This window comes from Triticum urartu, chromosome 5A, assembly GCF_056163025.1.
Source record: "Triticum urartu cultivar PI428250 chromosome 5A, HENAU_Tu73, whole genome shotgun sequence".
In the NCBI taxonomy this organism is placed as follows: Eukaryota; Viridiplantae; Streptophyta; class Magnoliopsida; order Poales; family Poaceae; genus Triticum; species Triticum urartu.
In genome coordinates, this window is record NC_141877.1 from 446,599,530 (window position 1) to 446,619,193 (window position 19,664).

Below are 19,664 nucleotides of genomic sequence, written 5' to 3' on the forward strand. Positions count from 1 at the left end.
TGGATTTCCACAATTATGTGAACAAGGAGATAGCTTTTTGTCAGATCAAATGATATAATGATGTATGCTCGAGGAAAACATACACGATTAAACATTGGTTGATGGTGCACCCGAAATACGGACTTACGTAGCATAAACAATGTCAGAATGGCGATTCGATAACCAATGGTCTAAGAATGAAATGTTGACCATTAACTTCAAAGTAATAAGGCTGCTAAAAGTTTTTAAAATTACTAGTCCATCTCTCGGTATTCATGTTAGGAACAACACGGGGACCAAGAAAAGAATGGTGATGGTGAAGTATCACTGATACAAGAATTCTCAACAGGTGGTGAAATTCTCACAACATCCTTGACAAAAAGGCAGTAATACTTCAAGGTAGAATATAATACGAGCCGGATAGCAAGTTGCATCCATAACATGAACAAGTTAGTGATGAAAGGAAGGTAAAGATGGTGTCGATGGTAACTCAAATTACCATGGGACGAGGATGACACTTATCATCATGAATTCAATTGATATCCTGGAAGGGGTCAAAATGTTGATGGTGATCACGACACATTTGTCAAGGGGTTTCATGAGGATATAATCGATCATCGATGACATCAAGCAAAAGGAAGGGTGAAGCGAAAGTTATCAGAACCATGGGTATGAAAAAACCTGAAATCATGTTTGCTATTCAAGGAGAAATGATATGACAATGAAGATCAATGTAAGATTTGTTGGGGAACGTTGCAGAAAACAAAAAATTTCCTACTCGTTTCACCAAGATCATCTAGGAGTTCATCTAGCAACGAGTCATTGGATGCATCTACATACCTTTGTAGATTGCGCGCGGAAGCGTTCAAAGAACGGTGATGATGTAGTCGAACACGACGTGATCCAAATCACCGATGACCAAGCGCCGAACGGACGGCACCTCCGCGTTCAACACACGTACGGGACGGGAGACGTCTCCTCCTTCTTGATCCAGCAAGGGGGAAGGAGAGGTTGGTGAAGATCCAGCAGCACGACGGCGTGGTGGTGGATGCAGGGCATCACAGCAGCAGGGCTTCGCCAAGACTACGAGAGAGAGACGTAACGGGGAGAGAGGGAGGCGCCAGGGGCTGGTGTGTCAAGTCCCTCCTCTCCCCCACTATATATAGGAGGGCCAAGGGGGGTGGTGCGCAGCCTAGGAGATCTGATCTCCTAGGTGCGGCGGCCAGGGGGAGGATTCCCTCCCCCCCAAGGCACCTTGGAGGTGCCTTCCACCACTTGGACTCCTCCCCCATGGAAACCCTAGGCGCATGGGCCTAGTGGGGCTGGTGCCCTTGGCCCATTCAGGCCAAGGCGCATCCCCTACAGCCCATGTGGCCCCCCGGGACAGGTGGCCCCACCCGGTGGGCCCCCGGGACCCCTCCGGTGGTCCCGGTACAATACCGATAACCCCGAAACTTGTCCCGATGGCCGAAACAGCATTTCCTATATATAATTCTTTACCTCCGGACCATTCCGGAACTCCTCGTGACGTCCGGGATCTTATCCGGGACTCCGAACAACATTCGGGTTTCTGCATATACATATCTTCACAACCCTAGCATCACCGAACCTTAAGTGTGTAGACCCTACGGGTTCGGGAGACAAGCAGACATGACCGAGACGACTCTCCGGTCAATAACCAACAGCGGGATCTGGATACCCATGTTGGCTCCCACATGCTCCATGATGATTTCATCGGATGAACCACGATGTTGAGGATTCAATCAACCCCGTATGCAATTCCCTTTGTCAATCGATATGTTACTTGCCCGAGATTCGATCGTCGGTATCCCAATACCTCGTTCAATCTCGTTACCGGCAAGTCACTTTACTCATACCGTAATACATGATCCCGTGACCAGACACTTGGTCACTTTGAGCTCATTATGATGATGCATTATCGAGTGGGCCCAGTGATACCTCTCCGTCATACGGAGTGACAAATCCCAGTCTTGATCCATGTCAACCCAACAGACACTTTCGGAAATACCCGTAGTATACCTTTATAGTCACCCAGTTACGTTGTGACGTTTGGTATACCCAAAGCACTCCTACGGTATCCGGGAGTTACACGATCTCATGGTCTAAGGAAAAGATACTTTGACATTGGAAAACTCTAGCAAACGAACTATACGATCTTGTGCTATGTTTAGGTTTGGGTCTTGTCCATCACATCATTCTCCTAATGATGTGATCTCGTTATCAATGACATCCAATGTCCATAGTCAGGAAACCATGACTATCTGTTGATCAACGAGCTAGTCAACTAGAGGCTCACTAGGGACATGTTGGTGTCTGTTATTCACACATGTACTACGATTTCCGGATAATACAATTATAGCATGAATAAAGACAATTATCATGAACAAGGAAATATAATAATAATGCTTTTATTATTGCCTCTAGGGAATATTTCCAACAGTCTCCCACTTGCACTAGAGTCAATAATCTAGTTACATTGTGATGAATCGAACACCCATGGAATTCTGGTGTTGATCATGTTTTGCTCTAGGGAGAGGTTTAGTCAACGGATCTGCTACATTCAGGTCCGTATGTACTTTACAAATCTCTATGTCTCCATTTTGAACATTTTCACGAATGGAGTTGAAGCGACGCTTGATGTGCCTTGTCTTCTTGTGAAACCTGGGCTCCTTGGCAAGTGCAATAGCTCCAGTGTTGTCACAAAAGAGTTTGATTGGCCCCGACGCATTGGGTATGACTCCTAGGTCGGTGATGAACTCCTTCACCCATATTGCTTCATGTGCTGCCTCCGAGGCTGCCATGTACTCCGCTTCACATGTAGATCCCGCCACGACGCTCTGCTTGCAGCTGCACCAGCTTACTGCTCCACCATTCAACATATACACGTATCCGGTTTGTGACTTAGAGTCATCCAGATTTGTGTCGAAGCTAGCGTCGACGTAACCCTTTACGACGAGCTCTTCGTCACCTCCATAAACGAGAAACATTTCCTTAGTCCTTTTCAGGTACTTCAGGATATTCTTGACCGCTGTCCAGTGTTCCTTGCCGGGATTACTTTGGTACCTTCCTACCAAACTTACGGCAAGGTTTACATCAGGTCTGGTACACAGCATGGCATACATAATAGAACCTATGGCTGAGGCATAGGGGATGACGCTCATCTCTTCTATATCTTCTGCCGTGGTCGGACATTGAGCTGAGCTCAATTTCATACCTTGCAACACAGGCAAGAACCCTTTCTTAGACTGATCCATATTGAACTTCTTCAATATCTTATCAAGGTATGTGCTTTGTGAAAGACCTATGAGGCGTCTTGATCTATCTCTATAGATTTTGATGCCTAATATATAAGCAGCTTCTCCAAGGTCCTTCATTGAAAAACTCTTATTCAAGTAGGCCTTGATGCTGTCCAAGAGTTCTATATCATTTCCCATCAACAGTATGTCATCTACATATAATATGAGAAATGCTACATAGCTCCCACTCACGTTCTTGTAAACGCAGGCTTCTCCATAAGTCTGTGTAAACCCAAACGCTTTGATCATCTCATCAAAGCGAATGTTCCAACTCCGAGATGCTTGCACCAGCCCATAAATCGAGCGTTGGAGCTTGCACACCTTGTCAGCATTCTTACGATCGACAAAACCTTCCGGCTGCATCATATACAATTCTTCCTTAAGGAAACCATTAAGGAATGCCGTTTTGACATCCATTTGCCATATCTCATAATCGTAGAATGCAGCAATTGCTAACATGATTCGGACGGACTTCAGCTTCGCTACCGGTGAGAAAGTCTCATCGTAGTCAACCCCTTGAACTTGTCGATAACCCTTAGCGACAAGCCTAGCTTTATAGATGGTCACATTACCATCCGCGTCTGTCTTCTTCTTAAAGATCCATTTATTCTCTATGGCTCGCCGTTCAACGGGCAAGTCAGTCAAAGTCCATACTTCGTTTTCATACATGGATCCTATCTCGGATTTCATGGCTTCTAGCCATTTGTCGGAATCCGGGCCCGCCATCGCTTCTTCATAGTTCGAAGGTTCACCGTTGTCTAACAACATGATTTCCAAGACAGGGTTGCCGTACCACTCTAGTGAGGAACGTGTCCTTGTGGACCTTCGAATCTCAGTAGGAGCTTGATCAGAAGTATCTTGATCATTATCATTAATTTCCTCTCTAGTCGGTGCAGGCACCTCAGGAACATTTTCTTGAGTTGCGCCATTTGCCGGTTCAAGAGGTAATACTTCATCAAGCTCTACTTTCCTCCCACTTACTTCTTTCGAGAGAAACTCTTTCTCTAGAAAGAGTCCGTTCTTGGCAACAAAGATCTTGCCTTCGGATCTGAGGTAGAAGGTATACTCAATAGTTTCTTTAGGGTATCCTATGAAGACGCATTTTTCCGACTTGGGTTCGAGCTTCTCAGGTTGAAGTTTCTTGACATAAGCATCGCATCCCCAAACTTTTAGAAATGACAGCTTAGGTTTCTTCCCAATCCATAATTCATATGGTGTCATCTCAACGGATTTCGACGGAGCCCTATTTAAAGTGAATGCGGTAGTCTCTAAAGCATAGCCCCAAAAAGATAGCGGTAAATCAGTAAGAGACATCATAGACCGCACCATATCCAATAGAGTGCGATTACGACGTTCGGACACACCGTTACGCTGAGGTGTTCCAGGCGGCGTGAGTTGTGAAACTATTCCACATTTTCTTAAGTGTGTGCCAAATTCGTGACTCAAGTATTCTCCTCCACGATCTGATCGTAGAAACTTGATTTTCCTGTCACGTTGATTCTCAACCTCACTCTGAAATTCCTTGAACTTTTCAAAGGTTTCAGACTTGTGTTTCATTAAGTAGACATACCCATATCTACTCAAGTCATCAGTGAGGGTGAGAACATAACGATAGCCACCGCGAGCCTCAACACTCATTGGACCGCACACATCAGTATGTATGATTTCCAATAAGTCGGTTGCTCGCTCCGTTGTTCCTGAGAACGGAGTCTTGGTCATCTTGCCCATGAGGCATGGTTCGCACGTGTCAAATGATTCATAATCAAGAGACTCTAAAAGTCCATCTGCATGGAGCTTCTTCATGCGTTTGACACCTATGTGACCAAGGCGGCAGTGCCACAAGTATGTGGGACTATCATTATCAACCTTACATCTTTTGGTACTCACATTATGAACATGTGTAGTAATACGCCCGAGATTCATTATGAATAAACCATTCACCATAGGAGCATGACCATAAAACATATCTCTCATATAAATGGAACAACCATTATTCTCAGATTTAAATGAGTAGCCATCTCGAATTAAACGAGATCCCGATACAATGTTCATGCTCAAAGCTGGCACTAAATAACAATTATTGAGGTTTAAAACTAATCCCGTAGGTAAATGTAGAGGCAGCGTGCCGACGGCGATCACATCGACCTTGGAACCATTCCCGACGCGCATCGTCACCTCGTCCTTCGCCAGTCTCCGTTTATTCCGCAGCTCCTGCTGTGAGTTACAAATATGAGCAACGGCACCGGTATCAAATACCCAGGAGTCACTACGAGTACTGGTAAGGTACACATCAATTACATGTATATCAAATATACCTTTGGTGTTGCCGGCCTTCTTGTCCGCTAAGTATTTGGGGCAGTTCCGTTTCTAGTGACCCTTCCCTTTGCAATAAAAGCACTCTGTCTCAGGCTTGGGTCCATTCTTTGGCTTCTTCCCGGCAGCTTGCTTGCCGGGCGCGGCAACCTCCTTGCCGTCCTTCTTGAAGTTCTTTTTACCCTTGCCTTTCTTAAACTTAGTGGTTTTATTGACCATCAACACTTGATGTTCCTTCTTGACTTCTACCTCCGCTGACTTCAGCATTGAGAACAACTCAGGAATGGTCTTTTCCATCCCCTGCATATTGAAGTTCATCACAAAGCTCTTGTAGCTTGGTGGGAGCGACTGGAGGATTCTGTCAATGACCGCATCATCCGGGAGATTAACTCCCAGCTAAGTCAAGCGGTTATGTAACCCAGACATAGTGAGTATGTGCTCACTGACAGAACTATTTTCCTCCATCTTACAGCTAAAGAATTTGTCGGAGACTTCCTATCTCTCGACCCGGGCATGAGCTTGAAAAACCATTTTCAGCTCTTCGAACATCTCATATGTTCCATGTCTCTCAAAATGCTTTTGGAGCCCCGGCTCTAAACTGTAAAGCATGCCGCACTGAACGAGGGAGTAGTCATCAGCACGTGTCTGCCAAGCGTTCATAACGTCTTGGTTCTGTGGGACGGGTGGATCACCTAGCGGTGCTTGTAGGACATAATATTTCTTGGCAGCTATGAGGATGATCCTCAGGTTCCGGACCCAGTCTGTATAATTGCTGCCATCGTCTTTCAGCTTGGTTTTCTCTAGGAACGCGTTGAAGTTGAGGACTACGTGGGCCATTTGATCTACAAGACATAGTGTAAAATATTTTAGACTAAGTTCATGATAATTAAGTTCATCTAATCAAATTATTAATGAACTCCCACTTAGATTAGACATCCCTCTAGTCATCTAAGTATTACATGATCCGAGTTAACTAGGCCGTGTCCGATCATCACGTGAGACGGACTAGTCAATGTCGGTGAACATCCTCATGTTGATCGTATCTTCTATACGACTCATGCTTGACCTTTCGGTCTTCTGTGTTCCGAGGCCATGTCTGTACATGCTAGGCTCGTCAAGTTAACCCTAAGTGTTTTGCATGTGTTCCGAGGCCATGTCTATACATGCTAGGCTCGTCAACACCCGTTGTATGTGAACGTAAGGATCCATCACACCCGATCATCACGGCGTGCTTAGAAACGACGAACTTTAGGAACGGTGCACTGTTAGGGGAGAACACTTCTTGAAATTGTTATGAGGGATCATCTTATTTACTACCGTCGTTCTAAGTAAACAAGATGCAAAAAACATGATAAACATCACATGCAATCAAATAATAATCGTGACATGATATGGCCAATATCACATAGCTCCTTTGATCTCCATCTTGGGGCTCCATGATCATCTTGTCACCGGCTTGACACCATGATCTCCATCATCATGATCTCCATCATCGTGTCTCCATGAAGTTGCTCGCCAACTATTACTTCTACTACTATGGCTAACGCGTTTAGCAATAAAGTAAAGTAATTTACATGGCGTTTCTCAATGACACGCAGGTCATATAAAAGAATAAAGACAACTCCTATGGCTCCTGCCGGTTGTCATACTCATCGACATGCAAGTTGTGATTCCTATTACAATAGTATGAACATCTCATACATCACATATAGATCATTCATCATTCATCACAACTTTGGCCATATCATATCACAAACCACTTGCTGCAAAAACAAGTTAGACGTCCTCTAATTGTTGTTGCAAGTTTTACGTGGCTGAATTAGGGTTCTAGCAAGAACGTCTTCTTACCTACGTTAAAGCCACAACGTGATTTGTCAACTTCTATTTACCCTTCATAAGGACCCTGTTCATCGAATCCGCTCCAACTAAAGTGGGAGAGACAGACACCCGCCAGCCACCTTATGTAACTAGTGCATGTTAGTCGGTGGAACCGGTCTCACGTAAGCGTACGTGTAAGGTTGGTCCGGGCCGCTTCATCCCACAATACTGCTGAAGCAAGATAAGACTAGTAGCGGCAAGAAAGTTGACAAATCTATGCCCACAACAAATTGTGTTCTACTCGCGCAAGAAGAACTACGCATAGACCTAGCTCATGATGCCACTGTTGGGGAACGTTGCAGAAAACAAAAATTTTCCTACTCGTTTCACCAAGATCATCTAGGAGTTCATCTAGCAACGAGTCATTGGATGCATCTACATACCTTTGTAGATTGCGCGCGGAAGCGTTCAAAGAACGGTGATGATGTAGTCGAACACGACATGATCCAAATCACCGATGACCAAGCGCCGAACGGACGGCACCTCCGCGTTCAACACACGTACGGGATGGGAGACGTCTCCTCCTTCTTGATCCAGCAAGGGGGAAGGAGAGGTTGGTGAAGATCCAGCAGCACGACGGCGTGGTGGTGGATGCAGGGCGTCACAGCAGCAGGGCTTCGCCAAGACTACGAGAGAGAGACGTAACGGGGAGAGAGGGAGGCGCCAGGGGCTGGTGTGTCAAGTCCCTCCTCTCCCCCACTATATATAGGAGGGACAAGGGGGGTGGTGCGCAGCCTAGGAGATCTGATCTCCTAGGTGCGGCGGCCAGGGGGAGGATTCCCTCCCCCCCAAGGCACCTTGGAGGTGCCTTCCACCACTTGGACTCCTCCCCCATGGAAACCCTAGGCGCATGGGCCTAGTGGGGCTGGTGCCCTTGGCCCATGCAGGCCAAGGCGCATCCCCTACAGCCCATGTGGCCCCCCGGGACAGGTGGCCCCACCCGGTGGGCCCCCGGGACCCCTCCGGTGGTCCCGGTACAATACCGATAACCCCGAAACTTGTCCCGATGGCCGAAACAGCATTTCCTATATATAATTCTTTACCTCCGGACCATTCCGGAACTCCTCGTGACGTCCGGGATCTTATCCGGGACTCCGAACAACATTCAGGTTTCTGCATATACATATCTTCACAACCCTAGCGTCACCGAACCTTAAGTGTGTAGACCCTATGGGTTCGGGAGACAAGCAGACATGACCGAGACGACTCTCCGGTCAATAACCAACAGCGGGATCTGGATACCCATGTTGGCTCCCACATGCTCCATGATGATTTCATCGGATGAACCACGATGTCGAGGATTCAATCAACCCCGTATGCAATTCCCTTTGTCAATCGATATGTTACTTGCCCGAGATTCGATCGTCGGTATCCCAATACCTCGTTCAATCTCGTTACCGGCAAGTCACTTTACTCGTACCGTAATGCATGATCCCGTGACCAGACACTTGGTCACTTTGAGCTCATTATGATGATGCATTACCGAGTGGGCCCAGTGATACCTCTCCGTCATACGGAGTGACAAATCCCAGTCTTGATCCATGTCAACCCAACAGACACTTTCGGAAATACCCGTAGTATACCTTTATAGTCACCCAGTTACGTTGTGACGTTTGGTATACCCAAAGCACTCCTACGGTATCCGGGAGTTACACGATCTCATGGTCTAAGGAAAAGATACTTTGACATTGGAAAACTCTAGCAAACGAACTATACGATCTTGTGCTATGTTTAGGTTTGGGTCTTGTCCATCACATCATTCTCCTAATGATGTGATCTCGTTATCAATGACATCCAATGTCCATAGTCAGGAAACCATGACTATCTGTTGATCAACGAGCTAGTCAACTAGAGGCTCACTAGGGACATGTTGGTGTCTGTTATTCACACATGTACTACGATTTCCGGATAATACAATTATAGCATGAATAAAGACAATTATCATGAACAAGGAAATATAATAATAATGCTTTTATTATTGCCTCTAGGGCATATTTCCAACAAGATTAGCTCACTGTCGAAATTTGTTCTCCGTGAAGAAGGACCAGGTAGCACAGTTAAAAATTAGCCCAATAATGGTATAGCCGATCAGGCTAGGAATGACTTGAATCATTATTAAACTCATAAGCAACGAAATTAATAGGGTTATCAAACCGAAATGCGGAATCGGTTCACATATCGGTGTTCTCGGTTGACGACAACCCAGAACCTAGAAAAATTGGAATCAGTGAGATATAACAGTTAATGAAGAACCCATAAGAAGTTATGTAGTTCCATGACATTATCAAGATATCATAGTGTAATACTCGACAGTGGATCAAAGTAAAGGTTGGACAGGTGCAATGATCTGCACAGGACAAGTACTTCAACTTGTCCGAGAAATGGTATTAAGGAGAAAATATGGTCGGAACCATGATTGCAAGGGACCAAACATAGATACAGGACGAACTTATAACAAGGGGATTATTATCATTTACAAGAAGCTTCGATGAAAAGCTCCACAACGGGTCCATGGGCATGAACGCAAAGGCTCAAGGTCGACTCCCACTTCTTCAATGCATAACCTTTCATTTTACTTCTAGCTTTTGATGAGGCTGTAGTGTAGAAATTATATCTGGCGAAACAACAGAAGAGTATGACTCGTGAAAACTTTCGGGTTCATACCGTTTGGGGAAGGCATAGGTTCAACCCATCGGGGCATCTTAGGAGTATATACCCCAAATTTCAAGAATAATAACACAAGCTCGATAGTAGAGCATGCTTGATAAAGCAGAGGATACAATTTACCAAAGGCATTATGTATCCGAGGAAAAGCTCATAGGCTTCTTCAATATGAAGGACGCTGTCGGATAATAATCCAACAAAGGACTTGACGGTCCACAAAGGATCTGATGTGAGTATCGGTACCCAACCAGAAAAGGAAAGAATGCAAATGCATCAAGTTATAGAATCATCTGAATAATTTGAAGCATAAGTGCAAAGGAATTATGAATCCAAATCGAAGGATCAGAAGTAGACGCTCTGATCAAGGATGGATAGGTTGAATAGTCTTAGGGGCACAATTTGACGACAATTTGATTGGCGAGAACCAGCTCATGTTCAAAAATGACGTCTGAGCCAGAAAGATAATTTGAAAGGATCAACTGATGATTGCGTGCATTCGCACTCATGTTGAATCAATAGGATCAAAATGACGGTGTCTAAGGATACTGGCGAATATTGCCAGACATATGGAAAGCATCCATAATGCAAGCAGACAAGTATTGCAGAGCAATAAGCTACTAAGGATTTTTGGAGGATCGAATAGTATTTCGAAGACCATTGTGAAACACATGAACAACTGGGGGATGAGCAGATACTCGATAAGTGCGAGAATTATCCATAGGGGTATTCAGGTGACAAAGAACAACAAGGCAATAAGCTTAAAGGATTATCGAAACAACGACGAGTATTTCGGGGTATCTTGCAATAACAAGACAAACTGGGGATGAATGTAGGAATAACAACTGCAAGTAGTTATCCATAACGGTTGACGGTGGAAGGGGAATTGCAAACGCGATGAACAGAAGTTCCCGGGTTAACAGCGGAGAGTATCTTCAGGGTCTTCACGTGCAGCAGACGATCATCAGTAATAAGGGGCTCTCCGGGTGAAAGTGATAACGAGATCCTAATGTTAGATTTAGCAATATTCATTTAGCCCGAATAGAAGAGAGATCAGAGTCCCAGAGTATAGACAAGGAGTAAAAGATCCTAATACCACCCAATGGCGACGTGGGCCCGTAAGCCACACAACCATGTTAGTAAAAGTTTTTGAATGACTAGACTCGACTTCGGCCAAGGAGCGTGGAAGGGGGATTCCTACAGGCAGTCGGCTCTGATACCAACTTGTGACGCCCCCGATTCAATCGTACACTAATCATACACGCAAACATGTACGATCAAGATCAGGGACTCACGGGAAGATATCACAACACAACTCTACAAATAAAATAAGTCATACAAGCATCATATTACAAGCCAGGGGCCTCGAAGGCTCGAATACAAGAGCTCGGTCGTAGACGAGTCAGCGGAAGCAACAATATCTGAGTATAGACCTAAGTTAAACAAGTTTGCCTTAAGAAGGCTAGCACAAACTGGGATACAGATCGAAAGAGGCGCAGGCCTCCTGCCTGGGATCCTCCTAAACTACTCCTGGTCGTCGTCAGCGGGCTGCATGTAGTAGTAGACACCTCTCGAGTAGTAGTAGTCGTCGTCGACGGTGGCGTCTGGCTCCTGGGATCCATCGTCTGGTCGCAGCAATCGAGTATAGAAAGGGGGAAAGGGGGAGCAAAGCAACCGTGAGTAATCATCCAAAGTACTCGCAAGCAAGGAGCTACACTACATATGTATGCATTGGTATCAAAAGGAAAAGGCTATCATATGTGGACTGAATTGCAGAATGCCGGGATAAGAGGGGGATAGCTAGTCATATCGAAGACTACGCTTCTGGTAACCTCCTTCTTGCAGCAGGAGAAGAGAGTAGATGGTAAGTTCACCAAGTAACATCGCATAGCATAATCCTAACCGATGATCCTCCCCTTGTCGCCCTGTGAGAAAGCGATCACCGGTTGTATCTGGCACTTGGAAGGAGGTGTTTTATTAAGTATCCGGTTTTAGTTGTCATAAGGTCAAGGTACAACTCCAAGTCGTCCTGTTACCGAAGATCACGGCTATTTGAATAGATTAACTTCCCTGCAGGGGTGCACCACATAACCCAACACGCTCGATCCCATTTGGCCGGACACACTTTCCTGGGTCATGCCCGGCCTCGGAAGATCAATACGTTGCAGCCCTACCTAGGCACAACAGAGAGGTCAGCACGCCGGTCTAAATCCTATGGCGCAGGGGTCTGGGCCCATCGTCCATTGCACACCTGCATGTTGCGAGGGCGGCCAGAAGCAGAACTAGCCCCCTTAATACAAGAGCAGACTTACGTTCCAATCCGGCGCGCGCCGCTCAGTCGCTGACGTCACGAAGGCTTCGGCTGATACCACGACGTCGAGTGCCCATAACTGTCCCCGCGTAGATGGTTAGTGTATATAGGCCAGTGGCCAGACTCAGGTAAAATACCAAGATCTCGTTAAACGTGTTAAGTATCCGCGAACGCCGACCAGGGCCAGGCCCACCTCTCTCCTAGGTGGTCTCAACCTGCCCTGTCGCTCCGCCACAAAGTAACAGTCGGGGGCCGTCGGGAACCCAGGCCCACCTCTACCGGGATGGAGCCACCTGCCCCTTCAGCCCCCAACTCCGAACAGTACCACAGGTAATGTAACAGTGTAAAGTATATAATAAATGCCCGTGATCACCTCCCGAAGTGATCACGGCCCGGTACTATAGCATGGCAGACGGACAAGAGTGTAGGGCCACTGATGGAACACTAGCATCCTATACTAAGCAGTAGGATAGCAGGTAAAGGTAACAACAGTAGTAGCAAGGACAGGCTATGCAGCGGTATAGGATTAACTGATGCTACACTACTCTAATGCAAGTAGTATAGAGAAGAATAGGCGATATCTGGTGATCAATGGGGGGGTTGTCTGGTTGCTCTGGCAAAAGAGAGGGGTCGTCTTCAATGTAGTCGAACACACGGACATCGGCAGCGGTCTTAGAGTCTACCGGAAATAAGTAACGGAGGGGGAACACAATAAATAACAAAGCAATCAAATGTAGCACAAAGCAAGACGCGGCAATACGTTGTGCTAGGGGTGACGTAACACAGAGATAGGTGATATCGGCGAAGGGAGGAAACATCCGGGAGGTATTCCCGGTGTTTCGCGTTTTCGGACAAATGAACCGGAGGGGAAAAGTTGCTTGTTTGCTATGCTAGGGATGTGTGGCGGACGAACGGGCTGCGTATTTGGATTTGTCTCATCGTTCTGAGCATCTTTCATGTATAAAGTTTTTCCATCCGAGTTACCGATTATTTTATATTAATTTTCAACGTTTTAATCATTTTCTGAATTTTCTATGTTTATTTTTAATACGAAATACTAAATGGCTAATATGCTAAGTACAGACAGGTCAGTACCCTCCAAAGGCAGACAAGTGGGGCCCTGGTCAAAGTCAACAGTCAAGTTTTGACTGGTCAATGGTGTCAGTTGGGACACGGTTGTCATTGACTTAGCTAGTTAAACCTTATCCATTAAAATAGTGCATGGGTCCCACGTGTCATTTGCACATAATTTTAACTAGGATTTATTTAGTGGTGGGGACTAACAGAGGGTGTTTTGTGCTAGGCTTAGAGCTAATCAACAAATAGGCCCCTAATCTAATCTGGGATGGCCCATCCATTGTGTGGTTGTACATCACGCACAAGAACACACATGCACATGGCCATGGCGTGGCCAAGATGTGTGAGCAGCGGGAGGGGAAAGTAGCAGCGGCCGCAGGGGAAAGTAGCAGCGGCAAGTAGCAGTGGTCGTGGCCAAGCAGCAGCGGCTGCACGCGGCGCTGGCCGGCGCGGTCGGCGAGTAGGGGCAAGGGCGCTGGGGGCGAGCAGAAGGCGAGTGCAGGTGTGCGCGGGTGCGGCCGACTGCAGCGACTGCACAGCGGCGAGGCAACGCGCGGGGCCGCGGGGTGGACAGCAGGGGCGCGGGGCGGTAGCGGGCGATGTCAGGTGGCACGCACGCAGCAGCAGTCAGCGATGAGGCGGCAGGCGAGCGCGGTAGCGGGAGCGGTGGTAGAAAGCGGAGCATATCGGCAGTAGGCGGCGGCACGAGCAACATCAGCTAGTATGCACGTACGCGTACGCGTACGCGGGAGCTCGGACGAGCTTAAGAAGATGCAGGGGAGGAAGTGGAGCTCACATCGGAGCTCAAGGAGGACTCGGGGATGCCGGAGCTGCTCGAAGATGGGCGAATCGAAGACAAACAGAAGCGGTTGTCGACGGAGGGGATCGACGGATGCGGCGCCGTCTTGTCGATCCGGGTCGAGGCAGTCCACTTCGGGGTTGAGGACGATGGCCTGCGTCTTCTGGATACAAAGGCTTGGCAGGGGAGTGGTCGAGGCCACGGTAGCGGCGACGACACGGCGACGACAATAGGCGGACGAGCTCGGGAGGGAGAGAGAGCGTGGGGGCGGGGATTGGGGCGCGCTAGGGTTCCTCAGGGAGAGGGGGCTTGGTGCGGCCTTATCCCCTCCGCGGACCGTCAGATGGGTGGCGCGTGGGCGTCGTCGGCAGTGGCGCCGGTCGATGGGCGCCACACCCTGTCTCCGCTCCTGTAGCGAGGAGGGAGGTGACCCGGTTGGGCTGGGCAAGGTCTACTAGCTGGGCCGGTTGGCCTAGTGTGGGGGGGGGGGGTTGTTTTCTGTTTCCTGTTTTGTTTTAGTTACCAGTTTATTTTTGTCTTATAAAATACAAAAGTTGTACCTAGATTAGTATTCCAATGTATTCCACTGCCACAAAAGTTGAACTCCAAAATAAAATAGTTTAAAATTTTATTAATCACAAAAAGGCATTTAATTACTTGTTTGTGTTGCTGTTTTATTTATTTTAGAGCACCTAAATATTTTATAGGAATGTGCTTTCTTCACCACAATTACATATGAATTATTTGCTACAGCTAGAACTTTTTAGTTTTGACTTTCGAATTTTTTAATTATTTCACTTTGTTTTAAAATTGAATTTTGAATCGGTTTGAATCAACGCGAGATTAACATTAGTAATCTTGGTGACGTGGCATCAGTAGTAGAGGGTTACTGTAGCTTAAATATCTGGGCGTCACACTCCTCCATTGGTCTAATTAATTCTTGTTCTAGTGCTTTATTCATTGCAATTTTTTGCTGCTTAGGTGACCCTGTTCTTGAGCTTGCATGTCATATGTGTGTCCCCAACCTCAGTATTCTTAGGAGTGCTGTGTTAGGAGACAAATCATATAATTTGGGAGCCATTGTTGCACGTAGGTTGCATCTTAATAGACATAATGGAGATTTCTTTGGTGAAATTTTTGCAACTCGCATAGCTAATTTTCTTGGTATAGATATATGCGAAGATGATAATGAATTACCACCTGCTTATCTAGATTTTAATGCTATGGTTCACCACCAGTTTGTTGAGAGGAATGAATCACCTCTCCAGTACCGACTAATCTTTGACAGACGTCGTGCTGTCCGTATTACTCTCCCTGCCCCTGCCTTCTTTGATTATCAGGCAAGAGGAGGATATACCATTACTAGAGAGGAGGCAGATGAGTACGAGAGGAGAGAGGAGGCCACTCGTCGCCACGCTGCAGCTCAGCAGGCGATAGCCGCTGCATCGCAGTATGACCCCAGCTACTATTATGGATATCTGTCAGGCCAGCCATGGCCATAGACCAACTTAGGCCAAAAGCCTAAGCTTGGGGGAGTACGTATTTCCCACCGACATTACATTTATGTTCACACACTCATTGCTAGATGTCGGTGCTCATACTTTTTCATTTGTATCATCCATGCTAGTTTATTTCCTTTTATGCTTTCTTCTTGTGTGTTTAATAAACCATAAGAAAAAAACAAAAAATTAGTTGTAGCTTTTAGCTAGTTTTAATTTCCATGCTTGTAGTAGTAATTAAAAAGAAAACCCAAAAAGATTTCATGTTCTTCTTTTGCTTGTTGGGAGCTCTCCAGTGTAAATAGTTTTATTTCTTTTCTTTTCTTTGGGGGTCGATAGGAGAAGACCATAATTAAATTGTTGAAATGGCTCTTATATGCATTATTGTTGATCTGACAAAAGAGCCCATATTGCCTTGTCTTCTCCTGTTTATTGAATGCCTGCAGATTCCAGCTTAGTTCAATGCATGTGCACTATTATTGTTATTCACATTGTTCGGTCGTGCAAGTGAAAGGCAATTATGACGATATATGATGGACTAACTGAGATGAGAAAAGCTGGTATTAACTCGACCTCTTTTGTTTTTGTAAATATGATTAGTTCATCGTTCCTGATTCAGCCTATTATGAATAAACATGTTTGCAATGACAACTAGAGATCATAGTTTCTTATGCCATGCTTGATTAGCTATGAGTTATAATGGTTTACCTTAGGTGCCAACATGCTATTAAAATGGTTATGATGTGGTATGATAGGGTGGTATCCTCCTCTGAATGATTTAAGTGACTTGACTTGGCACATGTTCACGCATGTAGTTGAAACAAAATCAGCATAGCCTTCACGATATTTATGTTCATGGTGGATTATATCCTACTCATGCTTGCATTCGGCGTTGATTAATTTTAATGCATGTTCATGACTGTTGTCGCTCTCTAGCTGGTCGCTTCCCAGTCTTCTGCTAGCCTTCACCTGTACTAAGCGGGAATACTGCTTGTGCATCCAAACTCCTTAAACCCCAAAGTTATTCCACATGAGTCCACTATACCTACCTATATGCGGTATCTACCTGCCGTTCCAAGTAAATTTGCATGTGCCAAACTCTAAACCTTCAAATAAATATCCTATTTTGTATGATCGAATAGCTCATGTATCAACTAGGGTTGTCTGTACCTTCCATGTTAGGCGGGTTATTCTCAAGAGGAGTGGACTCCGCTCCTCACTCATGAGATAAATGGATGGTCACCGGGATGCCTAGTCCCATGCTTTATGCAAACTAAATCAAAATAATTGCAAACAAAACTCCCCCTGGGACTCTTGTTAGTTGGAGGCACTCGTTGTTTCGAGCAAGCCATGGATTGATGCTTGTTGGTGGAAGGGGGAGTATAAACTTTACCATTCTGTTTGGGAACCGCCTATAATGTGTGTAGCATGGAAGATATCGCCATCTCTTGGTTGTTATGTTGACAATGAAAGTATACCGCTCAAAATATTATTTACCTCTGTTTCAAAGTCAATCTCTGGCACCTCTACAAATCCTTACTTCCCTCTGCGAAGGGCCTATCTATTTACTTTTATGCTGAGTCATCATCCTCTTATTAAAAAGCACCAGTTGGAGAGCACCGCTGTCATTTGCATTCATTACTATTAGTTTACATTGAGTATGACTTGACTGGATCTCTTTTACCATGAATTACAATGTCTAGTCAGTCCTTGGTCTTTAAAGGTGCTCTGTATTTATGTTTTGCGGTCTCAGAAAGGGCTAGCGAGATACGACCTTGTTATATCATATTATGATTGTTTTGAGAAAGTGTTGTTATCCAAGATTTATTATTATGCCTCGCTAGTTGATTATGCCATTGATATGAGTAAACTTGATACCTATGAGTTATTCTGAATGTGGTTAGTTATAATCTTTGCTGAAAACTTGAATGCTGGCTTTACATATTTACAACAACAAGAGCAAACAGAGTTTGTAAAAGTTTTTCTGTATCACTTTTAGTTTGTCAACTGAATTGCTTGAGGATAAGCAAAGGTTTAAGCTTGAGGGAGTTGATATGTCTCCAACGTATCTACTTTTCCAAACACTTTTGCCCTTGTTTTGGACTCTAACTTGCATGATTTGAATGGAACTAACCCGGACTGACGTTGTTTTCAGCAGAATTACCATGGTGTTATTTATGTGCAGGAGCAAACGTTCTCGGAATGACCTGAAACTTCACGGAGCCACTTTTCAGAAAATAAGAAAAATACATGCAAAAGATGAAGGCCAGGGGCCCACCACCTTGCCATGAGGGTGGGGGGCGCGCCCCCTACCTCGTGGGCCCCCTGTTGCCTCTCCGACTCCAACTCCACCTCCATATATTGAGTTTCGATGAGAAAAAAAATCAGAGAGAAGAAATCATCGCGTTTTATGATACGGAGCCGCCGCCAAGCCCTAAAACCTCTCGTGAGGGCTGATCTGGAGTCCGTTCGGGGCTCCGGAGAGGGGAATCCGTCGCCATCGTCATCATCAACCATCCTCCATCACCAATTTCATGATGCTCACCGCCGTGCGTGAGTAATTCCATCATAGGCTTGCTGGACGGTGATGGGTTGGATGAGATCTATCATGTAATCGAGTTAGTTTTGTTAGGGTTTGATCCCTAGTGTCCACTATGTTCTGAGATTGATGTTGCTATGACTTTGCTATGCTTAATGCTTGTCACTAGAGCCCGAGTGCCATGATTTCAGATCTGAACCTATTATGTTTTCATCAATATATGAGTGTTCTTGATCCTATCTTGCAAGTCTATAGTCACCTATTATGTGTTATGATCCGTTAACCCCGAAGTGACAATAATCGGGATACTTACCGGTGATGACCGTAGTTTGAGGAGTTCATGTATTCACTATGTGTTAATGCTTTGTTCCGATTCTGTATTAAAAGGAGGCCTTAATATCCCTTAGTTTCCGTAAGGACCCCGCTGCCACGGGAGAGTAGGACAAAAGATGTCATGCAAGTTCTTTTCCATAAGCACGTATGAATATGTTTGGAATACATGCCTACATTATATCAATGAACTGGAGATAGTTCTGTGTCACCCTAGGTTATGACTGTTACATGATGAACCGCATCCGGCATAATTCTCCATCACTGATCCATTGCCTACGAACTTTCCATATATTGTTCTTCACTTATTTACTTTTCCGTTGCTATTGCTATCATCACTACAAAATACCAAAAACATTACTTTTACTATTGTTACCTTTTGCTACCGTTATCACTACTATCATATTACTTTGCTACTAAATACTTTGCTGTAGATATTAAGTTTTCAGGTGTGGTTGAATTGATAACTCAGCTGCTAATACTTGAGAATATTCTTTGGCTCCCCTTGTGTCAAATCAATAAATTTGGGTTGAATACTCTACCCTCGAAAACTGTTGCGATCCCCTATACTTGTGGGTTATCATATGCTCATTACCATTAACATGAAAAGTGACATTGCCTTTGGTGCAATCAATAACAGCCCCTGCAGTATTCAAAAAGGGTCTTCCGAGAATAATAGACATACTATCGTCCTCGGGAATATCAAGAATAACAAAGTCTGTTAAAATAGTAATGTTTGTAACCACAACAGGCACATCCTCACAAATACCGACAGGTATAGCAGTTTATTTATCAGCCATTTACAAAGATATTTTAGTAGGTGTCAACTTATTCAAATCAAGTCTACGATATAAAGAGAGAGGCATAACACTAACACCGGCTCCGAGATCACATAAAGCAGTTTTAACATAGTTTCTTTTTAATGGAGCATGGTATAGTTGGTACTCCTGGATCTCCAAGT